General features: G+C 41.8%; 2 pseudogenes; one reads left to right on the top strand and one right to left on the bottom strand.

The window, feature by feature from the left end:
• Positions 1–463: 463 nt before the first annotated feature.
• Positions 464–2,174, bottom strand: LOC124975104 (lamin-B1-like; annotated as a pseudogene).
• Positions 2,175–13,128: 10,954 nt separating this feature from the next.
• The window catches only part of LOC124975103 (TBC1 domain family member 8-like), a 37,273-nt pseudogene continuing 29,766 nt past the window's right edge, over positions 13,129–20,635 (top strand).

The raw sequence follows: 20,635 nt of genomic DNA, 5'->3' as shown, positions 1-20,635 counted from the left end.
AGAAGTTCAATAGATTGAAAAATGCTTTCCCCACTCCCTAGCAGCACTGTTCTTTATAGCAGAAAACAATCAAGAGCAGATTGCTAATCTGTATGAGGCAATCTTCAAATGAAGCCAGACAAACAGTGATTTATTTATCCTCCCCTCACATTCTCAAAGAAATTTAAAAATTAAAAAGAAAACACATGTTTTTTTAAAGTCAAAAATTGTGAGTGACCCTTTCCACACAGTAAACAGTTAATAGTGTCAATATTTCACATATTGCAACAAAGCATATGGATATGATTTATTTTACAAAAGTTTCCATGACAAAAAGGAAATTAAGGTCATCAGATTCACAAGCTTAAAAATTTACATAAAAGAAATATAAAAATAGTCTGTGCTTTTGAGAAGGCTCTGCATCATATAACCTTAAGGATTAACATACATCTTTACCTTAAGGAAGACAGTTGACTTGAGAAGTTTACATAATTTCATAGCTTCTGTTGGATGATCTTTGGGCTCCCTGATGGTGGAATCGTTCTTCCTAAATAATCACTCCACTTAATTCTTCCTCTTTAGGTATAGTTCTTTAAAAGACTGTACTTCTTTGTATAACCTCCTCTCCCTGCAAATTTTTCAATACAACCTACACATCTTCACCAGTGCCCAAGAATTCTGGTTCTTGTAGAAGAGGTCAGTGGGAGAACTGGTCATGACACCAGCATTTGCATCCCCCATTGAAACAGTCTGACCTGCCTTCAGCACATATCTTGAAGTATATTGTGAGGATCAATGTGTCTACAATTTTCCTGATTATCTCTGCCTGCCATTGGTTGATCCTCTTCACAAGTGTTTTTCACTTTTTTCAATTGAATAAATTTCCCATCAACCTCGATCTTTTCAATGCACACATTCCCAGTGGTTGAGGTGGAATGAAAGATGCTGATACTACTTCTGACCTCTGATTATTCCACGTGAACTCCCTTCTGCTCTCCTCTACTTGTGCACACACTACACCTTGAGGATGCACAGGGCACTGACACATGGGAAGAAGGATTCGTAGAGAGCTTCAACAGCTTTTCTTTGCCTTTTAGGAGTTTCCCATAGGCACGGATTTCAAGTTTAACATCAAGAAGTTGTTCATAATCAATCAGCTGTTGCTGCATCTGATCCCTTATCCCTTATTCCCCATTGCTCTCTGTTGCATACAATGAACGTTCCCTCTTTCTTTGCAAGAAAGCCCTCAAACTCTTGAATTCTTTTCAAACATTCTCTATCTAGACTTCTGTAGAATAGAAAGTAGAGATGAAAGGCTTTAAATTCTCACAGGACTTTCCATCATTTCTTCCCTGGCACTGTTGACAGTAGCAGTATTCATCTCCGAGGTGAGTCTGGGATTCTCAAGTTTGGCATGGTAAATCTGCTCCACCTTTTCCTTGTACAGCCTCAATTGGGCATCATGTTGCTTTCTCACCTCATGAAGGACTTGAGCCTACTTGTACACTTACTTGATCTGACATCCAGAATCCACTTTTACCAAGTGTGTTTCATGCTTTCTTGTCTCATTAATCTCCTCTTCATACATGTTTTTACGAAACTCCAAATCCTCAGAAATGCTCTGAAAATGATTCTCCAAATCCACTTTAAGTAAAGTTTCTTCTGTATTTTTGGCAGCAGTTAATGAGGCTTCCAACTGGGCAAGCTGATCCTTCAGGTCCTCTAAATCTCCCTCCAAACTTGTTTCAAACACCAAGTGCAGTAGCTAGAGTTGCATCTTTAGAGTTCAGTGCTGCTCCACATTCTCAAAGCTTGATCTAGGTTCAATTAAGATCAGATTCTTTCTTAGCATAATTGAGGAGAAGCTAGTCATGCTTGGTCTTGCATTTACCTAAGTTGATCTGCAGCTTGGCCGACTCTTGAGTTGCATCCTCTAGTGCTTGTGGTGCATGGGCCAGCTGGGTTTCTTATAGTGCCTTGAATCCCTTGAACTAGCAACTGTGCACCTCTTTCCACTCAGTCACCTGCAGCTGCAGCCCGCTGTTCTGTCTCCAGACTGCACACATTGTAGATGTACAGATGAACTCACGGAGGTCCTCCTCCTGCAGCTGCAACAGGTGTGTGGAGTTCCTCAGAGGGGTGGGGACACCAGCACTAATGCCTGTCCACTGCAACACGGAGGTTGCTGTCACCATGGCGCCAGCGAGGCATCCGGGCGAGAAGAACTCAGCAATGGAACAGTTGGCAGAGAAGAGGCTGCAGGGGCTAAGCCAAGACCAAAAGCACATAGTGGCTAGCAAGTCTTGCATTCTGATGCTGGCACGGGGACAGCAAAGCACCTGGGATAGAGGCAGCGGGGTAAGGAACAAAGAGCAAAGGGGGAGCGCTAGGAATCAATCAATGGATCCTAAATCGTCCTTTGTAAGAAAACATGCACACAGGCAAGGCCTGAACAGGAAAAAGGAGGATGACCAGGAGGCAGAGCAGATCCATGTAGCCACCACCAAGTCTCTGACTCCCACAGCACTTTGTTCCTCTCAGGCTAAGTTGAAGCTGCTGCGGGCTGGGAACAAGGGCCTTTAATTTTTTTTCTGGTAGTATTGCAAGCATTAAAAACTTCAACATTGTGATTAAAAGTAAAGAATAGTCATTAATTTTCACAACGTGCATTTATATTATAATTCTAAGGTTTACAATATGATCCTAGAAATATTAATCCTCTTTTGCTCATTTTATTCATCTTAAAATTGGGATTTATGAAAAGTAATACTTTTTGAGGACTCATGTTTCTGATTGCCGTTGCAAAAATTATTACTAATTTAGTAGATTAAAACACAACTGAGAGGCTGAAGCAAGAATTCCATGGCTTGCTTTTTCTGTCTTCTAGGACTTGGTGGCATTCTTGACCTGTGGCTTCTGTTGATCATTTAAAGTAGGAGAACTGGACTGAGGCTTCACTTTGCATGACTTCATCTTTGCTTTCTGTCATATTTTCTCTAGAATCTGCTTCAATCACTCAAGTTTGAAAAGGCCTTGCAATTACACTGAGTTGGCCTGGCTGTTCTAGGGTGATCTATTTAGCATGTGACTGACAACCTTAATCCTACCTACAATCTTAATTTCCTCTGGTCATATAACAATGAATCTCCTCCAGTTCTTGAGATTAGGATGGGAACATCTTTGAATAGATAATATTTTTAGACCTCCCACAAATGCAAATTATGCAGGCACTATTCTATATTTTTGTATATTGTATTAAGGTGAAATTGATTTATAAATTTATATGAATCTTAAAATCAAAACTCATAAATTTCAGATATACTTATGCATTTCATATTCACAAGAGCCTATGTACTTGTTATTATCTCCACTTTACAGAACATTCAACTGAATAGTAATATTAATAATGACTGTCTCAGAGTAATCACAACTATTATTGGAAATGCTTTCAGAACTAAGTAAAATGACTTTGCTAAATTGTTAAATGATATATAACAGTATATTTAAATTATTAATATTGTATTATCTTGGCTTTTACTATTCCATTCCATATTCCATGTAACACTCTTCTCAAATAGGATTACTCTGAAGAAGTAAATCCTTATATCTCCTACTTAAATATTACAGATTAAATCATATATTTATAATCTCTCCCCCCAAAATAATTCTAAATATTAAGTGGATATAAAAGGTGTAAGTAAATAAAGCATAAAGAATAAGGAAAATTAGAGCATGACAGCAACATCACATTTACAACTGGAACCAAGTCATAAGTGACTTAGAAATGCAAACATAATTAGACCATAAACCCACAAAAGGGGAATTTCACATACAAAATAAATCACATAATAAAATTTTAAAGACTCAAGAACTGAAACGACTGGAGTTTTTTAAAGTATAACTACTGTTGGTTCAAAATTTAAGATAGTTTGTTTAAAAAATATATGACATAATTAAAATCTTAGAACATAACTTACCCGACCAGTTTACCCTGTGGAGCTGTTGAAAGAGAAATTGAACCCTAGAATATTGCCATTTGAATACCTGTCATAGACAATTTGGGCTGCTACAGAAAATACGATATGCTGAATTGTTTTCAAACAATACAGATTCAGTTTCTTATAGTGTCTGATACTGGGTAGTCCAAGATCAGGGTACCAGAACATTCAGTCTTTGGTAAGGGCCAATTTCCTGGTTCCCAGTGCCTTCTCACTGGGTCCTATGTGGTGGAAGTGTTCCCGTGTGCACTCATAACCCTGTTTTGTGAGGACACCAATCCCATAGGCACATAATCATATCCCACTGCCCGCTTCCAGTATCAACACCCTGTGGGTTAGGATCTCAACATATGAATTAGAGGTGGACAAAAACATGGAGACCATTAACTTCACCCAGCAAGATGTGTTTTCTGAGTGCTCCCCTCCCACAGTGAGTGAGTAGCAGCTGAAGATTCTTGTCCTATTTGGCAAATGGCTACACATTAAAAAAATACGACTTAGATTTTATAAACAAAAAACACAAATCATACTGTCTCTACCACAAGTTCACTATTATTGGTCTTCACAATTCACAATTTTTGGTATATAGATTAAAAACATGCTGATGTACATGAGCACCTTTCCTGCAGCTTGAATGTGCCAAAGGATACCCCTAGGGATTGCATCTGAAATCTCCCACAGACAACTCATGTGCTCAAGGTTTGGCCCCCAGTTCAGCAATGCTCACTGGTGGGTTTTAGGGGAAGCATCCCATGATGAGTGCTCTGATGTGATCATGAAATACTCAGTCAAGATGAAGACAACACTAAGCAGTGGGAGAAAATGGAAGAAGGTTGGGCATTGATGGAAGAAGACCTGAAGAGGGGGATGCCCTCAGTACACATATATTTTTGCTGGGGGCTCCTCTTAATCCTCATTCTCCTAGTAGTAGTCCTCCTCTTCTTCCTGTCTTTCTCTCCTTCCCTCTCTCAGTCTCCTTATCTCCCATTAAATCACCTGGTTGGCAAGTGCTCAATAGCTTGCAGGTGCCAAACCCTCTGCTACTATGGGCAGCCACAGTTCAGGACCAAATGGAAAGCTGTGAAACCCAGAGTCAAAACAGGAGTCCTCTGCTAAGTTATTTTCCCCAAGTATTTGACAAGGGAGGAAAGTATGACCAACTCAGACACCTCATGTTAGACATGTTCTGCTATTGTTGCTAGCCAGCTCCATGTGGAGCATGCATCCTACAAGGGAGGCCACATCCCAAATGCTGCCCTACTGAGATCAATCATTCCAAAGACCAGGAAAGGAACGGCTTCACTCCCACATTTTGCTATGGTCCAGGGATACAACAACCCCCAGTGGGTTTCAGATGGCCAGCGAGTCCCTGGTCTGAACACCTGTCTCCTGCCGCCCTCCTCTAAAAAGGGCCTGTTCTTTATTTGGGTTTGGATGGGTGTACCTGTGCTATGAAGTACAGAGAGGTAGGGAAGTATTTGTGATGTGCAAAGCAGAAGAAAGAACAGGTAAGTATGTTTGGAGCATATTTTAGGAAGTGTAAGCCAGGTAGACTGTCCAGCAATAACTAGTAGAAAAATGGTGACTTGAAAATCAATTGTAAGAAAAATGTAAATGTCAGATGGGGACACAGCTTAGCAGTAAAGCACGTGCTTAGCATTCACAGGGACCACGGTTCACACACACACTCAAAACCTCACTTACAAAATTCAAATGGCCACGCATTGTGGCACACTACTCTAAACCCAGCTACTTGGGAGGTTAAGGCAAGAGGATAGCAAGTTCAAAGTCAGTCTTGACAACTTAGGAAAACCGTGTTGAAAATAAAAAAGATGGATATCATTCAGTGGGACAGCCCCCTGTGGGTTCAATTCCTAAAACCACAACAAAAATTTTGTTTCTAAATTGTGAAAGTTGTCATTTACAACCTGTCAATGTCTGAGTCCCATGCTCATGGAAAAGGGCAATAATGAAGATGTCCACCATCCTTCTGTCTTCTGACCAACTTTTGTGTCCTGGGAAAATGGTTAACACTCATTATTAAAAAAACCACTCCTTCTGTGTGACTTAGATGAGACTTGCTGCCCAGTTTTTGTCCTGATGCTGTGGGCCTTGTTATTGATTCTTGGGTCTACCTGCTTCAATCAACAAAGTCCTCTTCCTGTACCATGAGGAACTCCTCATTCATGAATGCTCTTTCTCTTGCAACACTTTGAGTAATTGCTCCTTAATTTTCCAGTGCAATTTTGTGTTTCAGAGACATATAATAAATCCTTTATTTTTAATGTACAGAAAGAGATGTTCAGATTTAATAGTAGACAATCTGTTCTTTGTACCACAACTAAGAAAATGCTGAAAAAATATTTAAAGAATGTCAGTTTGAGGGAGTGTCAAATAATTTGTCAGCTATGGGGGCCCATAGTTAGTGTTGTCTTGACCAAGTGCCCAAAGGACTGTGGAGCTGACTTTTATTTATTTATTTATTCGTTTATTGATTTATTTATTTTTGGTACCAGGGATTGAACCCAGGGGCACTTAGTCACTGAGCCACATCCCCCCTTTTTTAATATTTTATTGTTAGAAACAGGGTCTTACTGAGTTTTTTAGTGCCTTGCTAAGTTGTTGAGGCTATCTTTGAACTCTCGATCCTCCTACCTCAGCCTCAGTTAAAAAAAACTTAAATGAGGTTGATTGCAGTGGTGCACACATGTAATCCCAGCAACTTGGGAGCCTGAGGCAGAAGGATCCCAAGTTCAAAGCCGATCTCAGCAATTTAGTGAGACCCTGTATCAAAAACAAAACAAAACAAAGCAAAAACAACAAAGTTAAATCAGTGGAACACTGAAAACAACTTCACTTAGTAACTAATTTGAAACAAATGGAAGATGAAAGTCTGCAGATAAGACAAGTGGCAGTTTTAGTAAGAACTGAAGAGCTTTACTTAGGAATAGAAATTGGAAGTGTCTTACAATTTCCTTCTTGCCTTCGGCCTACAATTCTCAGAATACTCAGTTTTTCTTACCCATTTCTAGCTCATTTTCATTTTTCCTTATTTCTTGGTGTGAAAAAGAGCAAGGGACAGGAGGTGATGTGCAGAACGGACTGACATGGGCAGGTTAAGCCAATAGCAGGGACCTGAGCCAGGGTTGTGGGTTTAGGAGAGGGGTCCCAGCCCAGTGCCACCCTTGAGTAAAAGCAAGATCACACAGATAGTGTTGCAAGGCACTGTCCCTACTTTCTATGAGAAGAAGAATTTATTTTTTATTTTTTTAGATAGTATTTTTTATTTATTTGAAAACTTATTTTATAAAAATTTATAGGGTAGAGTATTATAATTTCATGCATGTATAAAGTATGTAATGATCAAATCACCTTAACATTTTAAATCAATTTTAAACAAGTAATAATTGTACATATTTATGGGATATGATATTTTAATGCAGGTATGCAGTCAGTATGGATCAAATGGAGGTAATGAATGCTTCCATCTTTTTTGTTGTTGTTGTTACAGGTATTGAACCCAGAGACACTTAAACACTGAGCCACATTCCCAACCCACCCTTTTTTTGTGGTACTAGGGATTGAACCCAGTGCCTTGTGCTTCCAAGGCAAGTGCTCTACCAGCTGTGCTATGTGCCCATCCCCCAACGCTTTATTCTTTTTTTGAGACAGCATCTCAGTAAGTTGCCTAGGATAGCCTCAAACTTGTGATCCTCCAGCCTCAATTTCTGAGTCACCGTGATTATAGCCATGAGCCACCATGCCGAGCACGTTTCCATCTCTTTATCATTACTTTGTGTTTGGAACCTTTGAGATCCTCTGAAAAGAGATTTTTGAGGATTCTCACCAAACCCGTGGTCATTTCAGTCAGTCCTCACCAGCCCAGTTCATGGTACCAGAAAACCATGGTGGTTATGAAGTTCTTGTTTTGTTTGGTTTTCTTCTGTGGACTGAGGATTGAGCCCACGACCTTGCACATTTTAGACCAGTTCTTTAATACTGGGTTAATTCCCCAACACTTTTTATCTTTTATTTTGAGATATTCTCACTGAGTTGCTGAGGCTGGCCTTGAATGTACGATACTCCAGCTTCAGCCTCCTGAATAGATGTGATTGCAAGCATGTGCCATGGTTGTGAACTTTTGAATGGTGGTTTGCTATCATCTCTGTTCATCACCCTAAATTCAGCTTGCTGTGTCCCTTGCCCCTGTGATTGTTCTCAAATTGCCACAGGGACAGAAGTGTGCTAACCATGCCTGCCTCTCCAGATGTGCTTCACCAAGGGCTCCAGGCTAAGGGACTATCATCTTTTCTTGCCACAGGGTATAAGTACAGTGGAGAATTTGTGTTCAGGGTAGGAGGGGGAAAGTATCTTTGAAGGTCCTTTCCTTTTGACCTCTCTTCTTTTTCCATCTGCCAACTGCAATGAAATAATTTCAGCATCCTGCTAACCCTGTGCCCCTTCTAACTGCTTAGGTGTGATTTTCTAAAAGTTGAAATCGTGGCTGTCATTAAATACAAAACGAACATGGATGAGAGATATTTTCCAACTCCTTAGTTGATAAGGAAACCAGTCAGATGTTAAGATGAATTCAAAGGAGAATATAAAGAATAGATATATAGGCATGAATATGGATTTTAGAATAAATTTATAAATCATTTTTTATGTAAGATTGTTTTATGTTGTACTTAAATTTTATATATATAATTATAGTAGTTTAAGAATATTAATCTTCCAATCATATCAGGGGTATTTATATGGACCCAAGGTTACAGGCAAAAACCATCTGTTTTCTCCAAGTACCTTTTAAAGGGTTCAGTGGCTGGGGTCGAGGCTCAGTGGCAGAGCACTCTGTGTGAAGCACTGGGTTCCAGTCTCAGCACCGCATGTAAATAAATGAAAAAAATAAAGGTCTATCAACTAAGGATTCAGTGGTTTTCAGTGTATTCACAGTATATTCATACCACATTTTCCAAAATATTTTTACCACTCCAATATGTAATATATTAAATAATGGATCCCAGGTGAGCGCATGCATGTTTGTAACTATTGCTAAATCCAATGTTACACTTCACCTCTTTTGGTTGAACACTCTAGAATTCAATCCCCTACCTTATCCTCAGCTGCTTCCCAATACACATATGTAGGCAAGAGCCAAGTGGCTCAGGATATGATCATTTCTACTTCCTCATCCCCTGGAACTGGCCAGTCACACTGTGTGTTCTCACTGCTCCATGTAGACATGGCTTTTGATTTCTACTACCCTTTTCTGCATCTGTTTTCCTACCTCTTCTTTAGGGCAGGCCCATCTCCCATTTATTTCTGCAACTTCAGGGCCTAGAAGGACATTGGAAGTGGCAGGTGCCAGTGAATATTTCTGGAAGGCATATTTTCTTGTCATGCCTCCCTACTCTGTATACCCTGGTATACCCCAAGCCCCTGATTATAGCTGACTTCCTCCGTTTCTTTTCCTGCCCAGAGGAAATTTGTCTGTGGCTGGTTAGTCCTTGACCGCTGGCTTCCCTGCTGCCTGGGTGAGTGGTCTTGACAGTTCCTTTCCAAAGGGTCCTCTACTGAATCTGATCAGGGTTTCTTTTTCTTTTTTTTCCTCTTTGGTACCAGAGATTGAACCAGGTGTGCTCAAACACTGAGCCACATCCCTAGCCAATTTCATTTTTTAAAATTTTGAGACAGGGTCTTGCTGAGTTGCTTGGGGCCTTACTAAGTTGCTAAGGCTGTGTTTGAACTTGTGATCCTCCTGCCTCAGCCTCCCAAACCACTGGGATTACAGTCATGAGACACGCCTCTTGACTGATCAGAATTTCTGAACTGATCATCTTGGATCCTCTGCAAACAGGTTGCTAGGCATTTGTGAAGGGCTCTGTTTGGTCTCAGGTGTCCTGTAAGGATTTCACTAGTACTTTTAAGTTCTGTCCTAATTAACAGTCACAGTGTAAGTGATTCCTTTTTTAAAACCACGGTGATGGACTTTTTCTTCACCTTGTTGGCTAGGGTGTTGGATTTAATTGCTTCCCTGGGGAGATTGCTTTGAGGACTCCCCACTCCACCCAGCTTGTTCAAGGTAATTTATTATGTATCTTTTTCTAAAATAACCTTTAGGAAATTCTCATTTTAAATAATTTTAAAGGTTTTTATTATCATTCATTTTTATTATCATTTTTAGATGTTTTATTACATTTAAATGTTTTTAATAGTACATTATAATTATACATAAGAGTGGGACTGTGATGCATTCATAGATGCAGATAACATAATTTTGCTCCTTTTAAGTCCCAGTACTGTCCTTTTCCCTCCCCACCCCCTTCCTCCTTGCTACTAATCTTCCTTCCATTTAATTATTGTTTTTTAATCGTTGCATTAGTATATATAAAGGTGATATTTGCGGTGATATGGTCATAGGTGATATAGCATGGTTTGGTCAATTTCATTCTGTAGTTCCACTCTTCCAATCCCTCCTCCATTCCCCTCCATCCCTCTCCTGTACCTCAGTCTTCTCCCTTCTATTGTCATGGGATCCCCCCTTTTTAAATTTTCTCATTTCTCACTAACTTCTGCATATGAGAATAAACATTCAACCCTTGACTTTCTGAGTTTGGTTCATTTCACTTAACAAGTTCTCCAGTTCCATCCATTTCCCAGCAACTGACAAAATTTCATTTTTCTTCATGACTGAGTAAAACTCCATTTTGTATATATACCATATTTTCATTATCCATTCATCTGTTGATGGGCACCTGGGCTGGTTCCATGACTTGGCTATTGTGTGTGCTGCTATAAATATTGACATATCGATTTAGAATACTAATTTTACTTCTTTTGGGTAAATACCAAGGAGTGGGATAGCTGGGTCCTATGGTGGTTCCATTCCCAGTCTTTTGATTATTCTCCATAGTGCCTTCCAAAGGGTTGTACAAATTTGCAGTGCCACCAACAATGTATGAATGAATGTACCTTTCCTGCTCACCTCCTTGCCAGCATTTACTATTATGTGTATTCTTGATTTCTATTCTGATTGAAGTGAGATGGAATCTCACTTGGCATTTCCCTGATTGCTGGGAATGTTGAACATTTTTTCATATATTTGTTGGTCCTTTATATTTCTTCTTTGAGAAATGTCTATTTAGCTCTTTTACTCATTTATTAAAAGCATTTATGCTTTTTGGGTTTTTTTGGTTCTTTATGTATTTTTGTATATAAATTTCCTGTGAGAAGAGTAGGTGGCAAAGATTTTTTTGCCATTCTGTAGGCTATCTCTTCCTGCTCTTGTTTCCTTTGCTGTGCAGAAGCTTTTTCATTTGAGGTTATCCCACTTATTGATTCTTGGTCTTCTTTCTTGAGTTTAGGAGTCTTATTAAGGAAGTCAGTGCCTGAGCAGATATGATGGGTGTTGACACTATTTCTCCTAGCAGTTGCGGTGGCTCTGGTCTAATTCCTAGGTCTTTGATCCACTTTGAGTTGACTGGTGCAGTGCAAGTGACAGGGACCTAGTTTCATTCTTCTACATGTGGACATCCAGTTTTCCCGGCACAATTATTTTAAAAGGTGGTCTTTTCTTCAATGGTTTTGGCAACTTTGTGAAGGAGCAGATGACTATATCTACTTGAATTGGTTTCTATATCTTCTATCTGCTCCATTGGTCTTCATGTTTTGAAGCCAGTACCATGCTCTTTTTGTTCCTGTAGCTCTGAAGTGTACTAAGAATGAATATTGTGATACCTTCAGCATCACTTTTATTACTCATAAAATTATAACATAATTTTATTATTCTGAATCTTTTATTTTTTCCTATGAATTTTAGGACTGCTTCTCCTACTTCTGTGAAGAATACCATTGGTATTTTGATGGGAATTGCTTTCAATCTGTGGATTGCTTTTGGTAATAGGACCATTTTAATAATATTAATTGTCTACCACGAACATGGGAGAGGCCTTTCCATCTTCTGAGGTCCTCTTCAATTACTCTTTTCAGTGTTCTATAATTTTCATTGTAGAGGCCTTTCACCTCCTTGGTTAGATTATTCTCAAGCTTTGGGGGAGATACTATTGGTAGGAAAGTTATTGATTTTTATATGTTAATCGTGGAAATACTGTTTTAAACCTACCTCCACATGCCCTGCAGCTTTTCACTATTATCACCTCACTCTGTGATTCCAGCCTCCCACATTCTCTAAGAACAAATGACCATTTCAGAATATGGGACCCCTAACGGTGGCTCTAATATCCTACCTTAGGATGTCTGGTGTTGAGTTTGGTCTGACACATGCATCAGGTTCCCCAACCTCTAGCTTTCCTGCAGCTCAGTCAGTTCCCTAGTGAGAGCTTCACAAATGTGCCTTCAAAGAAATGATGATCCTGTGATGGATATGCCAGTTATACTGATAGGATCATTACCCAGCGTAAACATGTAGTGGAGTGTCTTAAATATGGACAAGTATGATGTGGGAATTAAAAAAACTTTAAGAAAGTGTGCTAAAAAGTCCAAACATAATCGTTTTTGTTTTTCATGCTGTTTTTGGGAGATCTCCAAAATGTTATTTAAAACACAAACACACTTGCTTTACTGGTTTGCATTGGTGCATTCTGTCCTTCCCAAGATAAAGCGCTCTGGGCTGGGCAACCCGCAGCTTGGAGAGCAAGAGGTCTCTTCCCCAGGTTCTTCCTCCACCTGTTGGAATGAGGCCTGTGGGGTAGGCTCCTGCCACCCTGAGCTCTTTCCCAGGAGCCACCACCCGGGGGTTGGAGCCCGCCGCTGCCCAGGCGCTCCCCGCGATCTGTGCGGGGACTGGAGGAAGGGGACCTGGCAGCGGGATCGGACCTCCTCCCTCTGGGGAACGCTGAGTCTGGCGACTGGGACGCAGTAACCCAGGACTTGCCACGGGAGCCGGCGGGGTGGGGGCGGCCTGGGGCGGGGCCGCTGCGAAGTTGGGCAGGACGGGGGCGGGGCGGCGCGCCGGCTGCCCGGGGCGAGCTCCTCCCACTGCGCTCTGGGAATTGGAGCGCTGGACACCTGTGGGCGTGGGGTTCTCGCGCTACCGCTGCTGCCGCCTCCTCCTCCCAAGCGAACTGGGCTCTGTGCTGCTGGTGGCCCGGCGATATGAAGCGGCTCCCCCCAGCGCGGCCGGATCGCTGGGATGTGGCTCAAGCCCGAGGAGGTGCAGGTGAAGAACCCTGAAGATCTGGGTGGCCCAGAAGAGCAGCGGGTACTTCTTGACACAGCGGCGCTGCGGGCACGGCGAGGGGATCGGTCACCTCACCGGTAAGGGGGGCGCGGGGGTGAGCCGGGCCTGGGGTCTCGCTTCCCACCGCGCCTGCCGCTCCCAGCCCGGGGTTGGGACCCGGAAACCTGGGAGGCGCCTCTGCATCCTGCGGACTGAGAGGTGCTCAGGGGTGGTGCGGACGCTGCCTGGGCGGCCGGGCCGGTTGCGCGGGGTGCGCGGCTGGTGCGCGGCTGCGCGGGTTTCGCGGGGAGCGCTCCTCCCGCTACGCTTGCGGAAGTGCCGGCGCTGGGCATCCGCCGGTCTGCGTTTCCCGAGCAGCCGCCGCCGCCGCCTCCTCCCGAGCGAGCTGGGCCACGTGCGGCCTTGGCCCCGGCGACGTGGAGCAGGGCACCAGAAGAAAGGGAAAGAAGCCCGACGAGGTGCTGCTGAAGGACGCCCTGAAGCTCTGGGTGGCCCAGAGGAGCAGCGGCTCCTTCATCCTAGGGCGGCAAGGCGGGCAGGCGAGGGGGGCGGTGGCCTCAGCGGTAAGGGGCTCGAGGGGGTGGCGGGCCCGCAGCTCCCAGCCCGGGGCTGAGTCGCAGGTGGGGATTTCTTGGGAGACACGAGGTCAGGATGGCCCTGCCTCGGGTTCATTTTTGCTTTCTTCTGCATTTCTCGGGCACGTCTGGTAAAGACTGCGTCTAGGTTCATTGTTTGGCCCTTTGCATGTTGGTGTTTAATTGTTCAGCAACATTTCTTGAATGTTATCCTTCCCCATTGATGCACCTTTGTTCCTGCGTTAAAGACTGTCTGCTCTGTCAGTCTGCCTCCGGGCTCTCCGCTGGTCCACTGACCTGTGTTGATTCTACTGCTGGCAGCACACTGTCTTGATGACTGTGGCTTCGTAGTAAACCTTGAAAACATGTAGTGTTCCTCCAACTATGTTTTTCTTAAGTATTGTGGTGCCTTCTTCTAGGTCTCTCTTTTTTTTTTCATAAACTTTTTTGTGAGTTGTCAGTACTTCCAAAATAGCTCGATGGCATTTTTATTGGGGTTACTTTGAAGCCATAAGTCAAGTTGGGAGGAACTGACATCTGAACAAGTATTGGCTCTTCCAACCTATGAATATGGAGTATCTCTATTTCGATCTACTTTTTTTTTTAAAGGAAAATATAAAACTTTTATTGTGTTTCTGTATGTAGAAAATTCAAGATAACCCATAGATAAATTATTACAATAAACATTCATAATTCTAAAAATAACAATTTGCTGAATACAAGGTTATATAAAAAAAATCAGTGCTGTTTCTACATTCCAGCAAAAAGATGTAGAAGTTTAAAGTTTTTTAAATTGTATTTTATAGCAACATGCAAATTGTTTACATAAAAGATAAGAATATCAGAAAATTAATCAAAACCCTACAGAGAAAAAAATTGAGCTTTTGACAAAAATTAAAGAACACATAAATGGTGATATACAATATATTTTTGGATCAAAAGCTTCAGTATTGTAAAGGTGTTAGAGCAGTCCCAACTGAAATCTGAGCAAAATTTGTAGTTTTTCTTTTCTTTTCTTTTTTTTTTTTGGTGTTTGATACTTTCTGGTTTTTTTTTTCCTTTGCCCCCCCGCCCCTCCCACCCCTCTTTTCCCTCTAGAGTCCCTCCTTCCTCCATTCTTGCTCCCCTCCGACCCCCCATTATGTGTCATCATCCGCTTATCAGAGAGATTTCTTTCCTCAGAGTCATTTAGATTTATGCGTATACATCCTGTGCATATTCACTTAGGCTGTGCCTGACAAAAGTATTTCTTACTTGTCAATGGTGTCTACTCCCCCTCCCCAAGTTACAGCTGTCCTTTGCTGGAGTGTTGGAAAGCAGTTGTCATGTTATCCTTCTGCCCAGGGGCTCTGCTATGCTTCTTAGTTCCTTAAGTTTTTCTTGATTCTTTCCTTTATTTTTCTAAAGGAAAGCATGGTCATCTTTGAACAAAGTTTTATTTCTCTTCTCTCTCTGTATACCTTCTGTCTCCTCTTTTTGTCTTAGCATATTAGCTGTGTCTTTCAGTGTGATGTTGAATAGGAGTGATAGGAGAAGTTGTCTTTACCTTGTTCCTGGTTATCAGGAAAGTGTTGAGTTTCTCCATAAGTATGATGTTAATTGTAGGGTTTTGGGGGGAGAAGGTAACTGATATTATCAAGTTAGACAAGTTCTTGATTTCTCATTTGCTATGTTTTTTCCTTTAATCATGATTGGGTGTTCGATTTTTGTCAAATGCTTTGTGTATCAATTGTAATGATTTTGTGTTTTTTTCCCCCCTACTTCTCTATTGATTAATTTTTGAATGCTGGACCATTCTTGCATATTTGGAGCAAGTCCCACTAGATTATGAGATATAATTTCTTTTATATGTTGGTGGATCCTGTTTGCTGGTGGAATTTTTTGTGGTATAAACAATTGAAGTCAGGGCGTTGAGCATACTAGGCAAGCACTCTGCCACTGAGCTACAACCCTAGCGCCTCCCCTGTTTTTTTACTTTATGTCACTGTGAGGATGGGTTTCTTGTGAGCCTCTGCTTTCTTTTCTTCCTTTTTTTTTTTTAAGTCTACTCTGAAAATCACTGGGCATTTTTGGTTGTTGTATTTAGACCATTCATATGTAAAGTGATTGTTGGCACTGTTAGATGAATCTCTACCATGTTTGCAACTGTTTTCTATTTGTTGCTCTGTTCTTTTTCTTTTGAACCACTTTTCCTGACTTCTTTACCAAGCGAATACTTTGTGATTCCTTTGGTTTATCTATTATCTTGCCAAAAATAGCTTGAAAAGAATTTGTAGTATATATTTCTTGATTGGAACATAATTTCCAGATTAGTCTATGTCTACCTTTAAATATTATGGTGTTTCACATGAAATGTAGTTTTCTTTTTCTTTTTCTTGTACTGAAGGTTGAACCCAGGGACGCTTAAGCACTGAGCCATATCCCCAGTCCATTTTTAGTTTTGTTTTGAGACAAGGTCTCAGAATTGTTGAGGCTGGCCTTAAACTTGTGATCCTCCTGCCTCAGCCTCCTGAGCCACTGGGATTGTAGGTGTACAGTACCATGCATGGCTGAGATGCAGAGATAATAGTATTCCCAGATCCTCTCTCATCTTTTATGATGTTGTAGTCATTCATTTCACTTATTTACATACAGTAATCACTCAATAAATGTTTTGTTAACCCTTTAATCATTTCTTTTAGATTACTTAGGAATAGGAAAAATAAGAAATTTAATTTATCCTCATTTATTTCTTTTCAGACACATTTCTCTTTTTTATATAGCTCAGAGCTACTTGACCTATGTGTTTTTTTTTTTCTCTCTGAAGAATTTGATGGTTGGGTCTGCTGGAATTGAATTTCCTGTGTTGTTCAAGAAAATCTTTGTTTTCTAATTATGAAGGACAATTTCACTGAACCTAGCCTGGCCAGTAGTCCATGCTAGTAATCTTACCAATTTGGGTGACTGAGGAGGATCACAAGTTTGAGGCCAGCCTCTGCAATTTATGGAAGCCCTGTCTCAAAATGAACAAAAAACCCGGGGGTGTGGCTGTCTGGTAGAGCACCCCTGGATTCAATACCAAGTATTCAATTTAAAAAAAAAAAAAAAGGTCTCACTGCACATAGACATATTGGTTGGTGATTCCTTTCTTTCAACTATTTCAATTCCCTTGAGCACATGCTTGGAGAAGTCTGCTGTAATTAAGGTGTTCTTCCTAGGTTGTCTGTTTCACACCCCAGCTTCCTTAAAGATTTTCTTCTTGGTTTCTGCAATTTGAATATGATATACCTCAGTGTAGATTTGTAAATATTTTTCCTTTGTTTTTTTATAATTTTCTGCGTGGTGTTCTTTGTACTTCTTGGATCTGTGATCTGGGGGTGTGTCATTAATTTTGGAAAATTCTTGGTCATTATTGCTTCACATGATTGCTTTCCTCTTCTCCTGTTTTTCCAGTTTGGGGTTCTTATTCTTTTGGGAATTATCCAAGCACTCAGATATTCTGTACTTCCTGTGTCTGTGTCTCTCTCTTTTGACTTTTCAGTGGGAGTTTCTGTTGATCTGTCTTCAAGTTCACTGATTGTTTTCTTGACTGTCCCATCTACTGATGAGCCATTAAGGGCAATCTTCATTTTGGTTTATTTCTATTTATTTTGTTTTTCATTTCTTAGAGTTTCCATCTCTCTGCTTTCATGACCTAGTCTTCCATACTCTGTACCTTTTCTTTAGAGCCCTTCACCTATAAATCACAATTATTTTAAAAATTCTCTCAAAGTACCAAGATCTGTCATATCTGTGTGTCATTCCAATGCATGCTTTATCTTTTAATAATCTGTTTTTTCTTGCATACTGACATGTTTTATATATATATGTATATATATATATATATATATATATATATATAAGTAATAATGATTGAGGGAATCATCTTCAGTATGAGTTTTGCTATTCTGACTGGTTCTTGGCTCTTTGCAGTTTACTGTAGCTGAAGGTACCAGAGGCCTCACATTCCTCCATGTCCCTGGTTGGGTCTCCCCTCTGTCCTTGGGTTCAGAACTTCCCAGTCTCCCTGCTCTTTGAGCTGTCATGTGCTCTCATTTATCCTGGAGCTTTTGCTGTTGGCAAGGGGGAGGGTCCTAGAATCATCAGTCAATCTCAGTCATCAGTGGACCTGTAACCCTGACCTGTGACCTTCCCATGTGATTCCTAGTCACTTCCTCCCATCCCTTGGTGAGAGAAAAACCGGAAGAGACACAGGAGCCAGAGAAGGCCCTTCCTCAGCTGGGGTGGAGCCCTGAGGATGCCACATGGCCTTATTCTTCCCTTGTCCAGAGAGGTGGGCAGGTCTCCCTGGGGTCTTTCATTGGGAACTGGTGGGGTTCTGGTGAGAATACCTGTGCTGCCTTGGGGTCCCTTAAGACTGCAGCACCAGGAGTTTCTTATTCTTGTTCACACTCAGCCACCTGCAGTTTGTCAGACTCACTACTGAAGTGTCTTCCAGTTCATGACCTCAACACTTGGGGAGCAGGTCCCAGCTGTGTCCCTGGGAATTCCCCTGTGCCACTTTAGCTTTGGGGGTTATGTTTTGACCTGTGACCTCAGTTCTCCGATGAGTCCAAGAAAATCCTGTGATTTGCAGTCTGCTTGGCCTCTGCTTGTATTTATGGGAGGGGTGCTTCCCAAGCTCTTTGCATGCTGTAACTGAAGCTGGAAGTCCCCTTGTGGCTTTTTGATTGCTGCCCTGCCCACCTGCCCATCATTTGAATGGGCTGGGTTAACACAGACCTCATGACCTTTTCAGAAGCATGTGACAGAAATCTCCACTGTGCATCAAAACTCGGCACCCCTCTGTGGCTGTCCAGGTGCTGCACAACCTCCCTGCTCCCTTCTTTCCATGTCACCTAGAGTCCCCCAGGCTGCTGTTACAAACTCTGCATGGGTTCTGTCACAGATGTCTTAGAAGCACCTCATGGGATGGGCTCCTTTCTGGGCTTCTTCAGTGTCTTCCCCAGCATCCCTCTGTGTTTGCTAGACAAACGTGGCATTTCACCGGCCTATTGAAAACAGAGCTTTAAGCTCCCTTTCCCCAGCCTGTTTCTTACCACTGAGCCTCCTTAAGCTGCCGGTGGGTTGTGTATTAAGTGTCAGCTGTCCATCCAGGAGACAAGACAGCCTTCCTTCCCCCCATTCACCTGACATCCAGTAACATAACCAGAAGGGGATGGGACTTGCCAAAGCAATAATTGCTATAAAAAACCCATGTGTCCTTTCTTCCTTCTGCTGGGGAAAGTCATCACATAGGGCAGGTGAGGGAGGTGTAGGTGCCTGTCATCTGGGAATATGGAGCACAGGGTGAGGAGGGTGTCTCTTGGGTGTGGAGGTTGGCACCAAGAGAGGGTTGATCAGCAAGTAAATATATCAAGGGTGGTGGAGGCTGGGTTTCTCTGTTGCAAAACAGAGCTGTGAACATGGAAAGAAGAAAGAATGAACACGGGGAGTGGATCGCAGGACGCATCATTGTGAACTCAGTTTTTCTGTATGTAGACTATGTATACATACAGACAATGTCGTTGCATGACAGATGTGTATGCCTGTGTGTAAATACATGTGTCATATGTACACACACAGACCTAGCTCTTTCCAGAGAGGTCCTGGGGTTACCCTGTTAGCAATGAGTTCTCACATACCTGCTTTATATTTTATTTTGTAGCAGGGATTGAACCTAGGGCCATGTAACCAATGATCCACATCCCCAGCCCTTTTTATTTCTTTATTTTGAGCCACTGTTGTGCTAAGTTGCTTAGGGCCTCGATATGTTGCTGAGGCTGCCTTTGAACTCAAAATCCTCCTGCCTCAGCCTCCCAAGCCACTGGAATGACAGGTGGCTTTTGTGTAGCAATCCTCATGAAAGGAAATAGAATTCCTTGGAAAAATGTCCAATTTCAGGGCTGGAGCAGGGAAAGTACAAGCGATGTTGGAATATTTTATTGTGGCAGAGACTATGAAAAACCATGAGTACATGTCCAAAGGACACAGAACCCAGCTTGAAGGGATTCCTACCTGCCAAACCTGGGACAATTAAAGCATCCAAGTAAACAATAGTAATGAATTATTACTACTTTGAATAAAAGCAGGAAAGATGAGACCATACTGATAAAAGTGAATAAATTGAAAGTTTGAGGAATGGTAAATTCATATAACTTCATTGTTTCTCTGTAGGAGGCTTGTGAGTTAGAAGGGAAAAAGGAATAAGTTTAAGGAATAAGTGCCCAAGCAGCCACTAACTTAAGAGACCAAGTGAACATCACCAGGAGTGGAACAAGTTGAAATTGTGTCCACCTGAGAGGATGTGATGCATAGCATTTCTTCTGTGAGGCTGGCCAGAGACTTTAACCTGAATCTAATCAGCATCAGGCAAGCCAAAACGGATTTGCTGCTGAAGAACTGGCCACTAATCTTTGAAACCGTCAAGCTCATGGAAGTCAAAGATGTCTTGAGAGATGTGAGGGCTCAAGGCAGTGGGTGATTCTGAACATGTCCAATGTTGTAGAGTCACAAGACAGGCAGTTCTCAACTCCTGTTGGCTGGACTTAGAGTCTTTAATTCTACAATGGTGTACAAGCGACATGTGTTCAGTAGAAACTGTACAGGCAGTTTTTATTTCTAATAATTTTTTAGATGTTAATAGAAGTTTATTTTATTTTTTTATTTTTATGAACGCTGAGGTTGGAACTCAGTGCCTCCCACATGACAGGCAAGCACTCTGCCACTGAGCCCCAGACCCAGGCCCCGTCCATGCAGTTTTAAATTTGGATCTTTTCTTGGGGCTGTGCCCTGGTCCTGTCTGATGTGGGGCAGCTGCAGAGAGCTCCAGGCCCCAGCAAGCCTGGGATCATGATGGCTGTCCA

The sequence above is a fragment of the Sciurus carolinensis genome, unplaced genomic scaffold (genome assembly GCF_902686445.1).
Source record: "Sciurus carolinensis unplaced genomic scaffold, mSciCar1.2, whole genome shotgun sequence".
Lineage (NCBI taxonomy): Eukaryota > Metazoa > Chordata > Mammalia > Rodentia > Sciuridae > Sciurus > Sciurus carolinensis.
Note: the sequence above shows the minus strand (reverse complement) of the source record. Positions and strands in the feature narration are given on the sequence as shown.